This window comes from Euleptes europaea, chromosome 1 (assembly GCF_029931775.1).
Source record: "Euleptes europaea isolate rEulEur1 chromosome 1, rEulEur1.hap1, whole genome shotgun sequence".
Taxonomy (NCBI): Eukaryota; Metazoa; Chordata; class Lepidosauria; order Squamata; family Sphaerodactylidae; genus Euleptes; species Euleptes europaea.
Genome location: NC_079312.1, coordinates 102,813,405 through 102,832,319, shown reverse-complemented (window position 1 = coordinate 102,832,319; position 18,915 = coordinate 102,813,405). Strand labels below are relative to the sequence as shown.

The window sequence follows — 18,915 nt, the reverse complement described above, 5'->3', positions numbered from 1 at the left end:
GTGTTTTTTTTACACCTCCGAAAGTGCCTGTCAAATACCTTGTACCTCTTCAGTATACTTTTGTACGTTGTTAAGAAATGTCCCATCTCTTCCCCTTCCTGCGCGAGGGCAGGTGGAATGGAGCATTGTGTCACTCTTAATGTTTGCCTTCCAATCTTGAGACTGTTGTATCCTTAAAAATATATATGATTGCTTATGAAGATGGGAGATTGTATCTCAAATCTTTAATAAAAAAATTTTTTCCTCCTTAATGTCACCTGGCTTTCTTTAATCATTTAAAAATAGTCTGTAAACTTAAATTGCTGTTGTTTGGAAAGGATGTGTCCGTTCAGATTCTAAACTTTAGAATAACACAGGCTTATCCACTGGAATGGTGCAATGAAATCCTGAAGTTACATTCCAAGTATTGAGGGACAGGTATATGATGATCGATTGAGCTGGGAAAAGATATTGAATCCAAGTCTCAGTTTAACCATTTGGCCAAGCTGTCAAGTGGCCTTGATGGAGTACTTACTGGTTTTCCTTTTGGCAGGCAAAATGCCTTTAATCCCAACTTTTGTAGTGATTGGTCGAGTTTGGAGGAAAACTTTGAGCCTGCACCCTAACTTCTGGATGGCTCTGGGAAGGATGTCCAGGCAGCTCCAGCTGCCATGTTGCCAGGAAGTCCATAAATATGTTAGCCTGGACTACAGTTCTGTATCAAGATTCTGATATCAAGGGCAGGTGCTGTCATGCTGTAGTATGATGTTCTGATGGATGCAGGAAAGGGAATGTAGAGGCTGTAAGCACAGATTAGCTAGCAATTAACCTTTTGTCCCCCCCCCAAAAAAAGATTCTACCTTATTTCTACTTGTCTATAGTACCTGTGCTTTCTGGGATGTATGTTTAGTTAACAAGGTTCTCTTACACCCAGAGGTGTGGGTTTCTGGAGATTGTTTGAAAAAGAATCCATGTTTTGACTAATTCTACTCAGCTTCATTAACGATACGGAGCTGGTGCTGATGGCAAGGAGGACACAAACACTGGGGAAGGGGATAGGGAGAAGCCCACACACCTTTCTCACATGAACACAAGCACACACATAGATTTCTGGCTGGCAAAGGGAGCCAAGATAAAAAATTAATTTTTTTGGTGGCAGTTGTACCAATGAAGTTCCAAACCATGAGGGGAAGGAAGTCCTTATTCTCTGGGGGGTTGAAAAGTATAAAACACCAGATCTCCTTGTGACTTGGTATAATGTGCTAGTCAACTGTTCCTAAGGTATATAGATAAGGAAATAATAAGTTTACAAAAGGTCGGGCAGAAATCGGGTTCTGTTGTGCTTCCTGGTTACAGTTGTGAACAGAATTTTAAGGCTAAGGTGCATGTTGATTACTTGTTGACGTGTTGATGGGGTGAACAGACTGGTAAAAAACACTGATCAAGGTGATACTGAAGTTTTGTTCAGGATGTTGGATTGTTGAAGGCTCATTCATGCATGCAGGTCACCAAGCAACACCTGTGCATATGTGATGCCACCCTTGGTTTGCTCTGAGGTACCATTTTCCCTGTTACATCTCCAAAAAAATAATAAAAAAATAACAGTCCTGTAGCACTTTGAAGACTAACACATTTATTATGGCATAAACTCGAAGAGCAGTAACAGAGCTACCCCCTCTGTAGCCAGTCTGTACAAAAGCTTCATGGATGACTAATCGTCTGCCTCAAGGCAGACCTATTTGTTCTGCTATCATACGGCGTTCCAGTTCCTACACCAGATGTGCCTATTGTCTTCCATCAAGAGCAAACCTAAAAGGCTCAGTAGAAAAGCGTTACTGGGTTTTCTCTGTAGGAGTTACCAACCAGTTAAGAGCCTCTGCTTTTAAGCCTTATGTTGCAAAATCTAGACAGCAGCCTACATCAAGCGCTAGAACGGCGGTTGAGATGCGGTGATAGCAGTGTGGGGCAATGTATTGCCATGCCCCTAAGGTGGTAGGTGAAAAAGTAATCCACAGGAACAGCGCTCAGCCTCTCTTCCTTGCATGTTTTAAGGGGCTGAGTTTTGAACTGGAGCCGCCGGAACAGCTGCTCTGCAATGAGCTACTTGAACGTGCAGTAGCCGGCCAGTTCGCCTCGCGCCCCAGCAGCGGTTAAGGCCCGCGGCAAGGCGCCGCTGTGCTCGGCGTCTCCTCCCCCACCGTTGAATTCCCGCCGCTGCCCCCGTCAGCCGCAACGAGAACATTCTCTTCCTCCCGGCCTCCCCCGCCCTTCTCACTTCAAGCGGCCACGTGAGAGGGGAGCCCGTCCTCCGGGGCCGTCGATTGGCTCGCCGTTCCTCGGCCTCTGATTGGCGGCGTCGGCGGCTCCCTCGCTCTCTTCCTTCTCTCGGCTTTGGCCTCTCCCCCCGCCTTTTTTTTTTTTTTTAAAGAGCCCACGTGATGGGGGCGAGTCACGAGATTTCCGGGAACCCGTCAGGAAGGGACATAAACAAAACAAACCCCAGAGCGGCATGGAGGGGCCGGGCTGTCGCCTCAGCCGAAGCGGGCCCCCGAATTGAGACTCCCCCCCATCCCCCCGCCGGCTTGGGGCGTTCGGTAAGCGGCTACGGGGGGCGGGGCGAGAGCCGCTGACGCCCCCAGAGGGGGGCAAGTTGGGGGGGACCTCCGCATGGGAGCGAAGGGGCACGAGGGTCCCACCGTCCCTGGGACAGTCTGCGCTGTGGGGTCCCTGGTCGGGAATGGAGGAGGCTGCAGCCCTCGCCCGGGAAGGAGAGGGGCTGGTCGGTGCTCTCCTGCGGTGTGGGCAGGGGGGGTCGCCTCCTCTCGCCTCTGCGCGGGGCCCCGTGGAGGGCGGTCGTTCCTGCGGTCGTCCAGGGAGAGAAGAAGTTGGGGTAAAGAGAAAGAAGCGGGAGCTGCTGATTCCGCTGCGGCGTGGCTTGCTCAGAAAGGGGGCGTGGAGGCAGCTGCGGCGAGGGGCTGCTGGGGGAAAGGCTGGAGCGGACACGGAGGCACCTGCAGCCGAGTAAGAAGGGATTGTGTTTGGTTTTTGGCCGGCGCTCAGAAAGTGCGGGTCCCTTTGGGCCGTGTGCCCCGACAGGGGAAGGGATATGGAAGAAAGGGGCGTGTGCCTGTCTGCCTGCTGGAGGTGCTTTCCTTTTGCCCGGGACTGCAGAGGAGCATGGGAAAAGGGGGGGGGGTCTTGGAAGTTGTTGGTTTCGTTCTTTTCCTGAGTAAGGGGTTGAAAGCACCAGCTATGCACAGCTTTTCGTATGCAAAGAGAGATTCGGCCTCAGTGCCTCGCAGCCGCCCATTTGTGCCTAATGCCCGAGTTTAACCTTCTGTCTCGAAGTTGGGGCTTGTAGCCAGATGGGCGGGTGCGTGAAAAAGAAACGGCTGTTTGCACGGCGCGCTCTTTGTACACCATTATCACAGGCATCTGCATTTTTGTTGTTGTTAGCGGCTGCTTTTCTGTGTGTAGAGAATTTAAAATAGGAAGAGTCTGCAACGGGATCTTACGTTATGCGGTTATTTCTGCTCAAATGCTTCCTCCTCAGGATGCTGTGGCTTACGTGCTATGGGTGAGCGTTGCCCGGCTCTTATTTGTTGTAAAGCAAATCGTTAGTGATGCAGCGCTACTGAACAGGCGGAAAGGGGCAAACTTTCCAAGATCTTTCGCTGCATCAGATTATTTCCATGGCCGAAGGCTCCCTGCGCTTTCATTTCGTTGCACGCTTCGGGAACGAACTCAAACGTCTGCTGGGTCCCTGCACTCCCCTGTCAAGCAGCAGGAAGGAAGCGAAGAACCAAAGTAAGAGGCATGAGGACCCAGCAAGAGAGGAGTCGGTAGGAAAGGAAGAAAACCGACGAGCCTGTTCAGTAGAGTCTTATGATCTGCTCTAGGTCAGGTGCCTAAAGAAAGTCCTTAGAGTCGTTACACTGGCTGGATCACGTTGGCATTGGGTTGATTCCTAACGGAGCCAGGATACTCGTCTCTCCAGGCCTCTTTCTCCCGTTCAGGAGCTACCAGTGGGTTCCGTAATTGCCTTCCATCTCTCCATCCCTGTTTCCCACTGCTCTCCCCTCCCCCGCCGCCGCCGCATAACAGATTACATCTGCCTTTTCCCTTTTAAAAAAGTGATCGCGTGCTTAAAGAAAGTCGAAAGGGTCTTTCTAGTCAAGCGAGGGGGGGCTTCTCTTTTCCGGCGCTCTTCTACGCCCTGGGCTTGGGGGATGGGCTTGGGCAGGACAACCCGGCTGAGTTCGGAACCTCCAGAAAGTGATTTGTTTACATGTCGTCTCAACCTAGCTTGGGAAGGGGAGCGGAACAGCAAGAGGGGCAGTGAACGCGTCCAATGAAAGCGGGCGTGGGAGTTAGAACAGCCAATGTGAGAAGGGAAGGGGCGGGACTAAGAGTGACAGGAGGCTCGGCTGTGCTTCAGCGCTGGTTGTGGGGCAGCCATGTTGGATGGGAGGTGTGTTAGTGGGTCAGGCAAGTGGGGGGCGGGAGTGGCACGGGCGTGGGGGGGGTTGAAAGGAAGCTGATGGGAGGGGGGGTCTGAGAATGTGGAACAGATTTCTCCCTCTATAAAGCATAGAGCTACTGGGCAATGTTCCGTTTGGGTGGCATAAAGGGAACTTCTGTCCGTGTTCTTCGATCCAGTGATACTTTGGTTTCAGTTCAACAGAACAACAACAAAACCTTTCCAAAGTAGGGAAGGACAGACAGATGAACACTGTGGGTTCCAATTTGTATTTAGTCAGTCCCTGCATTTGGGGTTTTTCCTTGGGTTTAGAGACAGTTCATTCTATATCTAGTGGCTGTTTCGATCACTCTCCTTAGCCTCTCTAGTTTAGGCATAGATTTTCTGCGTATGAAAGCTCTTGGGTATCCTGCCAACTGCAAATAATTCCTCATATTTGTGACATGAGAAAAGTCTCTCTCTCCCCCCCCCCCCAAAGATCTCTTCTGTCAGAGTAGTTGCAATCCCTGCTCTTCTGCTTTGTGCTTTCTTGCTTGTACTTGGGGGAGTGGCAAGTCTGCTGTAGTTTGGCAAAGTTCACTATGGTGACATAATCTGCTAAGAACATGAGCCACTCCTAAAGAAAAAAAGTTAACTACATGCAGCTCATGGAAGTGATAGTTTCATCTGCTAGTGTAGTGAATCTAAGGAGGTTCTAGAAGTATTTAATTGTGGGCAGAGTGCTAGTTTCAAAGTGGCAGATTCTCTTCCTTCTGAATATCCTGACTCTGCACAAGACTTATTTTTCTATTCAGCCTGCTCAGGCAAGAAGGGAACCCCCATCTCCTTTAAATGGCTTATTGCAGGCCTTGACCAATTTTCTTTGGCTTTAGGAGCCAGGCTTACTTTTTGACCTTAAAGTTTTTATATTTTTATGACCATATTTTCTAATTATTGCTACTACAAAGCCTAATCCTAGCTCTTCAGTTTCTCATAATTATTTATCTATGACGAAAGAGCTCTAAGTAAATATGGGATAACTCCTGGATGTCATCACCACATCACAAAAGCTAATATCTAAAATCGGTCATGGAGAGTGCTGTCAAGTCTTAGCTGACTTAGGACAACCCTAGAGTGTTTTCAAGGAAAGAGACGTTCAAAGGTGGTTTGTTATTACCTACCTCTGCATATCAACTCTAGACTTCCTTGGTGGTCTCCCATCCAATTACTAACCAGGGCTGACCCTGCTTAGCTTCCAAGATCTGATGAGATCAAGATAGCCTGGGACATCCAGGCCATAAATATGATATTCTCCCCAATTTCTAGTATCTTCATTTTTGCTTTACAGATCTCCATTTAATTGAATATTGGAGCCAATACAGAAAGCAACTGATTAGGAAATAAACTGATCTACCACCACTGAATGGTGTAAAAATATATAAATAAGCATTGATAAAAACTTCATGCATATGCATTTTTATGTCATGCAGCAAAACATACTCTGATGTGTTGTGATAAGTAAGGCTTCTACTGAAGATTGCCATGGTGCCTAGAAAAATACTAAGCACCACAATGTAGTTTCTAGGCGCCCTGGTTTATTGTAAATGTATGTATGTAGAGTAGAGTTCTTATGAACAGTGTCAAACATTATATAACATGTTTCATTTAAAATAAAAAGTGTGTGTGTGTGTGTGTGTGTATATATATATATATGGAACCCATATATATTTACAGAAGCACATAACTGAGCCCTACAAACTAAATACAAGGAATATAATCAGAAAAACAATATTGCCTGGGTGTTCACTGTTTCTCAGAGTTGCTGCTGCTCTAGTCTAGATCTAACCTAATTTTTAAGTTGCTGCTGTGTTGATTCTTTATCTTTTTCTCTGACATGTTAGACAATCATTTCTGCATGACGTGCTGCAATTTCTAAAACTAAATGAGAAGGATGGAGGGCAGGTCTGTTGCTGTTTGCCATGAGACTCTGCATTGCTTGGTTCCTTGATGTGTTGTTTCCTCCCTCCTTTCATTCTCAGTACTTACAGTTGAACACACTGTTTAGTTTTGCCCTTTCTTGGTCTGTCCAGGTATAATAGACTTACTTGTAATGTGTATCACAACTTAATTCACAGAGGTAGAGTAATAGCAAGGGGAATTAGCATGCTGCTACATTATATACATTTAGATTCTACTTGTTACACCAGTGTGAGCTTCCACAATTTGTGACCGACTAAGTTGAATACAACCTGCCAGGTGATTGTCAGTCTCCCCCGCTCTTGCAGATCCAAACACCCAATGTAATGAGCAGGTTTATGCAGTCCCTAATGGACCACCAGTCATGGCCAAAATGGGCTGCATTTCACTATTTAGCTACAAGTTGTCCAAGTTTGCATTAGTGATTCAGTATTAGACAAACCATATGAGTGGCTGGGTATTGTGATGAGGGTGAGCAGCTTCCAGCCCTCTTTGACACTGTTCTCTGATGTGATGCAGGATTTAGTGTCTTTCTTCCAGCACCATGTGTCATAACTGCAAAGACTTGAGGAGCTTTCAGTTCATGCATACTGAGAACAGAATGTGAACTTTCGGTACCCATATACCAACACTTAAAAAACAGCTTTTAAAAGTTATTAGGGCATAAACATTTTGATTGATTGCCTGCCACAAGTACAGCTATATACTACCAATGACCAACATTTAACCTAAAAGCACACAAAAAATCACTCTCTTCACATTTGTAAGAATCTATCTGTAAGAGACTTGTTAACCACTAGTGAGCAGACCAGTGGCTATTTGCAAGCCTACTCAACTTTGCTTGCAGGATATAGGAAGCATGGTTTTCAAGAAAGGACAGGAACTAAGGCACAGTGTGAAGTGGAATTGCTCTGCTTCTTTTTCTTCATGTTGTAACACTGCAAACGCTAACTGCAAGGCACAAGGATTGTGCATGCATTGTTTTGGTCACCGGTCTCATTGGTACTTCCTCATGCCAGTCCAAGAGGGACTATTGACAGGCTGCAGATTATAGACATGGAATGGCTTTTCTTGTACCTTATTAACAGTGCATTGTGGGACTATACCCTGGAGGAATTTTCCATCTGAATTGCAGCTCTTGACTTGTATTCTGTCATCACTTTCTGCTCCACATCCTTTACTTCCATTCAGTTCATGAGGGTCCCCTGATACCCACGTGTAGAATTTCAGCACACTGCATTGTGGGTGGGGGAATCCTGTGAACTTCCCACTGTTTGCAGTTTATTGCATGCAAGCCTATATTACTGCAGTCTCAGTTCTTCGCAATTAGGCACAAGAAACAAAATTCTGGTCACAGCAAAGTACCTTATTCTTGGTTAGAACTGGAGCCATTGAACCAACCACAAATGATTGCTATATTGAAAAACCAATGTATGCCATTTTCCTTCAGTAGTGCTAGGTGAATGGACGATTTTAAGTGGCTTGAAGGTAGACTTTAAAGTGCATAAGTCATCAAGGAACAAATCTGCACCTTTTAGGGATTTTTTAAATAGGAACAATGGGTTAATTTGTTCTTTGTCAGCGTTCCTTTGCTCTGAATTTCAGAGGAGTGGTAACTCCTACCAATTAGAAAATATAACAAGAAGTTCGTGAAAGCAATTTATGGTGAAATATGAACCACTTTTATATGAGGTATGTGTATTTTAATGGCATAAACTATGGTCTTCTGCTCGTCACATAACATTCAAGTATCACAGAAGTATTCTGCATAGGTACCTGATTGTGCAGATTGCCAATTCGTAGAGTTCTTTTTTCACATATAAATTGGGTATCCATATTGCAAGTGATGTTGGATGAATGGTGGAATAGAGGCCAGAGCAGCTAGAACATTGCTGAATGTGACTGGATTCTTCATCATGAGGTGTGAAAGAGAAATCTAATTCTATGGAAATATAACTGGATGAGGCAGTTGTTGTTTTTTTAATGACATTTTTAGAACTGAAACTGCATGTTAGAATTCTTTCACTAAACTAGATGGCAGCTCAATTGAAAACTCATTTTCCGTGTTTTCTCCCAGATGCAGATGCAGCTATTTGACTGTGAAGGAAAAGAAACAATCTTTTCTGAGAAATTAGGGAGCTGTAATGCAGTTAGCAGCCCTGACCTGGATAGCTCAGACTAGCCCGATATTTTCGGATCTCAGAAGCTAAGTAGGGTCAGCCCTGGTTATTTATTAATTAATTAAAACATTTGTACAAGAGCACTGGTCCTGGTTGAAGAGTATGTAACCAGTTTGTTATTGATGTTTCCTGATATTCCTGCCATTGTATCAGGTGACTAATGCCAGAATTGGCCCTTATGATGACGCACTGTATTTACATTTCAGTGCTTCTCCTCCAGTACATGAAACAGTAGATTTCCTTTTCCCCAGGCAGTCTAAGGATATAATATCCAACTGGAAAGGATTTCGCTTAGCCCAATCAACTAATAGACTAGATCTATTCATTTTGAATGGTGCAGTCATGGAAGACATACCTGGGGAGATCACATATTGGTGGAGCCAGCACCATCGATTTGGTTCTGGTTTCACATAATCTACTCAGCGTGGCCCATTTAAAGGTAGGGGCACATCTAGAAGTGAGCATTTACCAATTGTCTTGATTTTGGAAACTAAGAACTAAATAGTCTATTTGCCTAAGAAATTTGTCACATAATTGGCTTTAGAATCTGACTATAAAAGAATCAAATCGTTTATGAAAATAAAGTACAGACTTTCTTTATTCTAACCAATCTGCTCAGATGCGCAGCAAGATGATCCCGCGCATCTGAGCACCTGAGTCTGTTCTCCAACATTATTCTCAACATACAGGTAGCAATAGGCTATAATGAAATTTGCCTCTTATACTGACTGCCAAATAGTAAAACACCCCTTGAAACCCTAGTTCAACCATGAGTGTTACAGCCAAGAAAAAATATTCCTGTTCAATTAATACAGGCTGAGTAATGCCTGAACCACTCCTCCTGAATTATAAGCTCAAAAATGGCGATATAAAACACAAATTAAATGAAAAAGAGAGATGAAAAATGGCACTCTGGCTCCAATCAGGCAGCTAGATCTAAAGACTCTCTCTTCTAGCATATTGTATTTCAGGTAGAAGCCCCCCAAGATGTTTTGTTCAGTTCCCGCCAGCTCTTGGGAGACTTATTTTCAAGCAGTTTATGTGGCTCGATAGGTGTTTTGCCTCCTGTTGCTTTAGGAAATCTTTCTCCCTGGCCCCCAGTCACAATAATACAAGAGGCTAATTAGCCAGATAGGGAAAGCTCCATGGTGTGACGTGATTCCTCCAGAGTTGACAAAACAAACATCGAGTGGTGGGCATTTACAACTATAGTCCAGACAGCACAGATGGGGCCTAGCCATCATCCTCTTGGTATACAAAAAAAGGGGACAAATCTAACCCCTCTAGTTATCACCCAATTTGTATGCTGGTTGTAGTAAGTTTTACACCAGGCACTTGTGCTGGACGTTTTGGGGCTGGTTTGAGAGAACATCATAGTCGAAGAATAAGCGGGCTTTAGGCCCAGTCACTCTACCCTGGATCAGTGCCTGATTTTACATCGCCTAGCAATGTAATATAGCACGAGGCCCCGGGGGGTGCTCTGTGCGGCCTTTGTAGATTACAAAATGGCTTTTGATAGTATCACCTGGGATAGATTGTAGGCTAAATTAGAGGTGTCCTCAGTAGATCAAAGGCTACTCATTCTTGTTCATATGTTGCACGAAAACAATTTGTTAACTGTAAGATGTAGTCAATAGGGCCACCTATCTTCCAGGGTCACTGTCAAGAGGGGAGTGAAACAAGGCTCTATTCTGGCCCTCTGCTATTTAACTTTTAATATTAATACAATGGTTCAAGCTCCGTCGAATCCAGATTTCCATCTGCCATTTTTAGCAAACAGACCAATGCCCTCATTATATGCAGATGCTACAGCCATTCCTATACTATTCTGAAGTAGGGCTTAGAAGAGCCCTTCGGGCTCTTACTGCATACTGCAAAGAGGAACAACTAGTACTGCATACTGCAAAGAGGAACAACTAACAATAAATTTCCAAAAGACCAAGATTCTAGTCTTCACCAGGAGATATATTAAACATAGATGGCAGATCAATGGACATGACATAGAACAGGTGAAGATCTTCAAATACTTAGGTATAGTGTTTCAATCGACAGGTTCATGGAGGGCTTAGATGACCCAGGTTATTGAGAGTGCCCAAAGACTGGCATCAACTATTCTGAAATATTTCTACTTGAAAGGGAGTACACATATTCCCCACATAATTAAAGTCTTCCACCTCAACTCCTGTATGGTTCACAAATCTATTTACACAAAGACTTCCGTCCCTTGGAAGCAGTTCAATTTAAATTCCTTAGATGCATATTTGGTGTTCCTCGCTGAGCACCAAATGCAATTCTTAGAATAGAATCAGGACAGATGTCACTTGAAGCTCGTAGCTAGTATCAAGCTATATGTTTTTGGCTCAAGCTAAACTGTAACCCATCTGGATTAACCCTCCTAATTCTTTCGGATAGCTACTGCTAAGGTTGGGTGGATGTGGTTGAGAATAAAATACAACTTATCGGTTTCTCCCCCATAGCAATATGCCTTCTTGGGAGCCAAAGAAATACTTAAACAACGGATTTGGGATACAGCTCTTCAGGCTGATAGAGCTCAGGCACATTTCTATCCGGCGGTAGGGAATCATAGCCAGAATTTTGTGCTACCACAGAGCTTTCACCCTAGTCCGTTTTAACTGCCTGCCTTCAGTGCAACTGGAAGGGAGATATTTCCGTAACCCTTATTCTCAACATCTGTGTTCCTGCCAGTTGAACACAGTTGAAACAGTGGAACATGTGTGTTATATTGTCAGTTTTATAAGGACATTCACAGTGTGTAGCCGTGTTAGTCTGTCTGCAGTAGTAGAAAAGGCAAGAGTCCAGTAGCACTTAAAGATTAACAAAAACATTTTCTGGTAGGGTATAAGCTTTCGTAAGCCACAGCTCACTTCTTCAGATATCTGAAGACCAGAAAATATTTTTGTTAGTCTTTAAGGTGCTACTGGACTCTTGCCCTTTTCTTATAAGGACATTGTTCAACATCTCTCACCCCTACTATATCTAAGTTCCCAGGAAAATCTGGAAAATTCTGCACATATCTCCTGCATACAGACCACTCCAATGAGACCACCTCTAAAGTGGCCAACCTCTGTGCTGAGACTTTGTCCACAAGAAAGCAGCTATTCCAAACATTTAAATATATTTATGTATTATTAGTTACAGCACAATAAGGTTATGAATGTTAATCACTGTATATTTATCTTATCTTTGTATGGAAATTGTGCTGTTAAATTGATGTCCATTGATCTCTTGATCGTAATAAATGTTGATTGATTAATAAAACATTTATATCTCGCCTTTCCTCTTGGTTCAAGGCAGTTTACAATAAGCAGGGTCAGCCCTGGTTAGTACTTGGATGGCAGACCACCAAGGATGTCTAGGGTTGCTATGCAGAGGCAGGCAGTGGCAAGCATCTTCTGAACACCTGTTGCTTTGAAAACCCTATGGGGGTCACCATAATTCAGCTGTGACTTGATAGCAAATAAAATGCAATTAACATATAGCAGGTTAGCGAAGCCTTTGTCCTGTCCACTTTAGGAAACATTTCCAGCCAACTTGTATTAGAAATTCTGTTCACACAAATGGAAAGTGGGTCAAATTGTATTTAGAGTTGCTATTCCCTGGTATCATTCCTGTATTCCACATGTGTATTACCGCAGGCTTTGGTGAGCATGTTCTTTGTCCATTCCAAAACACCTTACAGCTGAAGCTTCCTTCTTCCTTCAAAGCTTCATCCTACATCTTGTGCCAGGAGGTTTCAGTGGATTGATGTCCACTTTTATTTTAAAGCCATGAATCAAAGGCATGATTATCTGTTTCACTTTCTCTTTTATTGCTTGCATCAGAAGTATTGTGGGACAATATTTTAAGAGAAATGGCCAATATTTCTTGTCAGAGAAGAGACCAGTTGGACAGACAATATTTCTATAGCTGTTTGTCTTCTTTCTGTTGCATTTCTAGTGTTCAAAGTACTTTACTATCACTTTAATTTCAGCTGGTTTTAGCTCTCAAAGTACTTTACTATCACTTCCATTTCAGCTGGTTTTGGTTTCTTCTGTAAATGGGGATTACCAAAAGTGCTGGTAGTCAACTAAAGTAGATTTTATATTAAGAGTTTTAGAAGTAAATTGGAAACTAATCTTCTTCCTGAAATCAGAGCTCTTAGCTTTTTTATTCCTTATGGGGGAAATTGGGCTTTATTTGTTGGAAGTATTTTCAACCTGAGTCAATTGTATAAGGGAGTTCAGTAGATCCTAGACTGTGAAAGGCTTAAATTGGATCTAGAAGCAAATTGGCAACCATAGTCAGGCCACTGGCTATGTTTCTAGGTTTCCTTGCTTTTTAGGAGGAAAACCACAGTGTCTTGTCCCAAAGACTGTTAAGAAAACTTAGCAGTAAGGGAATAAGTGGGCAGACAGGTCCTGTTATTAGCTAGTAGCTTCCTGAAGGGACAACCAAAGGACGTTTTTCATGATGGAGAGAAGTAATTAGGGGTCCCCACACATGTATTGGTACCTGTACTGTTTAACTCATTCACAAATAATCTGGGATCAAGGATACAGTGAGGTGCTCAAGTTTGCTGATGAACAGAGCCAGCGTGGTGTAGTGGTTAAGAGCGGTGGACTCTGATCTGGAGAAGCGGGTTTGATTCCCCACTCTTCCACATGAGTGGCGGAGGCTAATCTGGTGAACTGGATTTGTGGGGCATAATGCTACAGAGTCCACCCTCCAAAGCATCCATTTTCTCCAGGGGACCTGATCTCTCGTCTGGAGATCAGTTGTAATTCTGGGAGGTCACCAGGCCCCACCTGGAGGTTGGCAACCCTCTGCTTGCAGCACGCCAGGCCTCCTCAGTTTCCTTGTTTTTCCTTTGGGTTAGTTTGAAAAGTCATGCTTTTCTACATATGCAGAGAGTCCCCAGAGTATGTGAAAGCCATTACCTGATGGCCTGGAAATCCTATTGAGGACCAGCCGCTTTACTATTGGAAGGGGTTAATGGGAAACTTAAGGCAAATAAAATGGCAAGAATATCTAAATCTGTTATATATTTGTATTTAGAATACTATCTATGCATTCAAAAGTAACTCATAGTGCAGCATTTGTGGGACTGTACCACTTCAGGAATCAGGTGGTGCAGCATGACTGAATATTTAACCACATGGGCTTTCCTCACATGTTGGAAACAAGCATGCTGGAGATAAGTTTAGTCTTTTCCCAGGCATGATAACTTTTCAGGGACAGGAAGTTCTTCTTGGGAGAGGATTTAGTCATGCGATCCTTCCCCATAGGGTTGCCAATTCTGGGTTGGGAAATACCTGGATATTTTTGGGGCGGCGTCTGAGGAGGGCGGGGTTTGGGGGAAGGGAGGGACTTCAGTGCCATAGAGTCCAATGGCCAAAGCGGCCATTTTCTCCAGGTGAACTGATCTCTATCGGCTGGAGATCAGTTATAATAGCACGAGATCTCCAGCTAGTACCTGGAGTTTGGCAACCCTACCTCCCCAGTATTCTGAAGTGATAAGTCTCAGCTGTGATATTCCATGTTTATTTTGTACATGTGGATTGAGATGGCTCTAGAAAGGATGCACCTTGCCTACCACAAATGCATTCATTTGTTTGCTTCAGGTATACTCCTCCTTTCTAGACAATGGGGACCCAAAGTGGCTTATGTCGTTCTTTTCTCCGTTTTATCCCTCATAACAACCCTGTGTGGTAGGTTAGACTGAGAGTATGTGACAGGCCCAAGACCACTCAGTGAGCTTCCATGACAGAGTGAGGATCGATCCTGGGTGTCCCAGAGTTTAGTCCAACACTAACCACTACATCACACTGGCAATTAGCTATAATAGTTGGAAAGGCTCCTTTATATACAAAGGCAGTATGTACCTTTCAGTTACTGGATGTAGGAGACCAAAGAGCTGGTTGTCTTCATCATGCTTTGCTAAGGAGCTTTCCCAGGGCATCTGGAGGGTCGCCATCAGACACAGTGGGTTTTTGGCTGCCGTGGCATGATGGCTTATATGAGTAGTGAAGAGCTTTGGCCTCTGTCTAGAAATCTTGTCAGTTTATCATTAATCCTAATCTATGGAGTGTCAAAATTCTGTGTAAATAAAAGCTGCTGGGTTAGCTCTAGAAGTCCCCCTTCAAAAACAACTAGAATCCCATTGAGGAAAGGCAATTTATAGATAACTGGAAGATGAGGAAGAGCCTGTACCCCCACATATGAATACTCTTTCTCTGCTCTAAATTCCTCATGAAATAGTGCTTTTTTTTAAAGCAGCAGGACTCAATTACTCCTTTGCATGCTATTAACATATAATTTGGTTCCTGAGGTAGAAGAAGAAGAGTTGGTTTTTATATGCCGACTTTCTCTACCTTTTAAGGAGGATAAAACTGGTTTACAATCTCCTTCCCTTCCCCTCCTCATAACAGACACCCTGTGAGGTAGGTGGGGCTGAGAGAGTTCAGAGAGAACTGTGACTAGGCCAAGGTCACCCAGCAGGCTTCATGTGTAGGAGTGGGGGAACCCACCCAGTTCACTAGATTACAGTCTGCCGCTCATGTGGAGGAGTGGGGAATCAAACCCGGTTCACCAGATTAGAGTCCGCTGCTCTTAACCATTACACCACAGGTACTGTTTTGTCTTCTTGTACCCCTTACATTTTCTCTCCATTCTTCCTTGCTCCCTTTCACCTCACAATTTTCATCTTTAGTCTAGATTGTGTATGTTCCTTTTCTGCACATTAGCCCTTGTTTCAACCCTTCAGACTTCTGCCCTGGGCTATCATCTGCGACTGAAATATTCCTGGCTACTACATATGGCAGGAATATTTCAGTCGCGGATGATAGCCCAGGCTAGCCTGATCTCATCAGATCTCAGAGCTAAGCAGCGTCAGCCCTGGTTAGTAATTGGATGGGAGTCCACCAGGGGAGTCTAGGGCTGTTATGCAGAGGAAGGCAATGGCAAATCACCTCTGTTAGGCAACCCCATAGAATTTTCAAGGCAAAAGACTAAGTCGGCTGCGACTTGATGGCATTTTACACACACGTAGTACATATGTCAGTGCAGTGGTCAGAACTGAAAAATACTGTTGTATTGAGGAAATACTACTTAAATTGCTACATTACATTTACTGAGGAATTCCTAAAAATATGACAGTACAAGATAAAGTGGAAAATCACATTTTTAGTTCGGTTGATGAAATGCAGCAGTTGACAGAAGCAAGTTGTATGCATGAAAGTAACGGAAATGCCGATCTAGCTTGTTCATGTGCAAACATAACATGACAGATGGAAAACTTGTTTCTAGACTACTACTCCAGACAGCAAATGAGAGTTGTGGCTAAACACTTCTCATTCCAGACACAAATCCGACACATAAAGAACTCAAAGTTTAGGGAATAAGGATTCTAGACTAGTCATCTCTCCCATGTGCTAGTTTTCTTTGTGCAACAGGTTTTTTCCATGCTGAAGCATTCAGCCATGCAGGCTTTCATGTGCAATATGAAGTGGTATAGTCTAGAGCAGGGCTTCTTAAGCTTTTTCCACTCGCAATTGCTTTTCGCCCAAGAAATTTGTACGTGATCCCGGGTATATAGTTATATAAAATAGGTATACAAATCAAACATTTACTGATAATAAATCATAAAGAAATTTCTTTTAAAACAATTCTTTGGTATACATATAATTTTACCATGTATTAAGGATGAGAGCAAATTTGCATACTAATTTGCATACCATTGCTGAATTTTTCACGACCCCCACATTCAGTTATGCGACTCCATATGGGGTCACGACCCTCAGTTTAAGAAGCTTTGGTCTAGAGAGTGACATAGGGTTGCCGCTTCATTTGCTCTGCTTGTTGTTAAATTGGGTGCTCCTGATAACATACTGCTGTGTATGATGCAGTATGGCCTAGCTGTTTCTGTGCCATAACCCCCCTAATCCACCTACCTATACATTTTCAGGATTTTCTTTGCAATGCTTGGGGCTAGGGAACTTCATAATGAAAATAGGGCATCTAATATATATATTTGGGGATACAGATAAAACTTTAATTGTTGGCCTGTGGTGATCACATCAGGTTTAAAATAGTTTTGTCAAAGGTAACTGACTGTAAGATCAGCTGCGTTCTTCAAACGTGCTTATGTAACATGGGAGAAGCAAAGGATTCCTGTATAACCAATGAGATGGTTTGCATAAATTTCTGTATAAAGACACATTCATAACTTGAAACAGTTTTCATAATTTGGCACCATGGTCTTGAATACCAAAATTGTTTTTGCTATCAATAGAGTGGTTGATTCTTTTGTGCCATTGCAGTCTGCCTTGACTCTAAAGTATTCTGTACACAAGGCAGCAGACAGAAAGAGGGATTTTTATAAACACCACTCTCAGAGCTTGTAAGGCAACCTTCTGGAAGACGATAGCGATGTTGTAGAAGTAAGAGTTTACAGATAGAGACTAGAGAGGCTGAAGTTTCACTGGTATCCTTGAAAGTTCGGAGTCTTTATTTGTCTCCCCCCCCCCCAAGCCCAAAAAAGATGTGGGTTTCCGAAGAACAAAACAAGAGGCTGTAATTGTTGCTGTCCCTTCCGGCTAGGCGAGAAAGGAAAGAGAAACCATGAAGCAAGTGGACTAGGATGCTGCTGCAGTGTTAAGAGGTAGAAGGATTCGGGTAGCGTGATGGGTTTGATCGAGGGAAATGGGTGTGGAATGCTGCTTATAAGGCAAAATTATGCTACAGAGTTGGCAGGAAGTTGATGCATCTAGGTGTATCAGTATCTAGGTGCAAGAAGGAGAAGACTTCTGTATCTACTAGAAGTGTGCAGCAGATAAAATTTTGACAAGCCTTTTCATCTCTGTGTGACGAGCAGAACCTGCCAGAATTCCTTTGAAAGCTCTTTCTTCCTGTGCAGCTGGCCATCCAGCAGTGCACCTTTAAAAGCCAACCTCTAGACAAGAACTCTGCATATTTAAAGTGCAGTTTGTAACTTCTCTGGGGAGAAGGAAGAGAGAATGTGTGTGGCTCATCTTATACTGCCGTCTACATTTTGCCTCCATCTATAATACCAATTGAGTTTTAAAATTTGGAAAGTTTATTCCAATGACTGACAAATGCGTCCTAAGAAAAAATGGTTACAAATGAAAGCTGTAAATCCTTCTGTCTCTCACAGATTTTATATAGACAGAGATATTGGGGAGGAGCAAAGATCACAACAGGAAAGAGAGGGGAACCCATGAAATAGTAGGAAGGGAGGTAAAGTCAGAGGTGTTTTCCATGGGGAAGAGCAACTGGGTGAAGTTCTACCTTAGTGTGCCAGTGTCCATTGCTGTGCCTTTGACTATGGCAACCAGGCATATAGGTCAGATATCTGTTCCTTCTTAACATTTGTGGATTAGTTTGTACCTGTGGCAAGTGTAATTACCCTAGAAACTGAAGCTACCCTATGTCTTGAGTAGAAACTGCTGAATGGCATGTCATTCATTTCATTCAGAACTTCTGTTTAGAATTGAAATCACTCCACTTGTCACAGCTTGAGTCACAGCTCATGCCTAGGGACTTCAGATTAGTCTTCAGTGTTCTGCATAGGCAGGCTTCCTTGCAGGATATAGTCCTTAAATGAATACCCTGGTAAAAGCTCATGATCCTAAGAAGATGACAGAAATGTGGTAGTTGTATAAAGTTAAGCTTGTGAATGACATTTGTTGACCGTTACATGGAGTGATTATATTGGTGATGTGAGATGAAATGCTTCAGGGTAGAGGTTTTAGTGTGGCTGAGTTTCAAGAGATGAATGACAATATCCTAGTAACGGATAAATTAGCCAAAGTATCTTTTTTTTTAATGAGCTCAGCTGCGAAGCAGATACAATGGTTGTAGAGGTCAAAATCAGGCCCATGTGTGAACCCATGTTCTTGCATGCTGCTTAGGTCCTATTTTGGACCCAAGCTTAATTCATGCAGGTCAGCTTGAAAGCTCACAACATCCACCGAGTACAATTTTTAACTGTACCTTGAAAAGAGAAATAACAAGACCTGTCCAGGCTTTGTAGCAAAAATAGGAATAGAATATCTAAATGGAAGGCGTGTCAGCCTTAATTTATAAACATGCCATCTTCATACCAACGTAGAAGGTTATCTTAAAATGGCACAACAGTTTTCTCTACCCCAAGGTCTCATCATGAAAAGTAAAGGATTAAAAGGACTTATTTTGGCGGCTAAGCTTAATTGGAGCTCCTGCTTGGAGTAACTAACGAGCAAATGCATTTTTGCAACCCAGTGTGAAACTTCACAGCACTGGGTGGGTTATTGTGTAGATGTT

At 43.4% G+C, this 18,915-nt stretch overlaps 1 protein-coding gene across 1 annotated transcript in view; it reads left to right on the top strand.

Moving 5' to 3' along the window:
• The first annotated feature begins 2,516 nt into the window (after positions 1-2,516).
• The window catches only part of CREBRF (CREB3 regulatory factor), a 32,133-nt gene continuing 15,734 nt past the window's right edge, over positions 2,517-18,915 (top strand). Inside the window, exon 1 of the mRNA XM_056858144.1 lies at positions 2,517-2,573. The gene's annotated coding sequence lies outside the window, so the exon portion shown is untranslated. The remainder of the gene's footprint in view (positions 2,574-18,915) is intronic.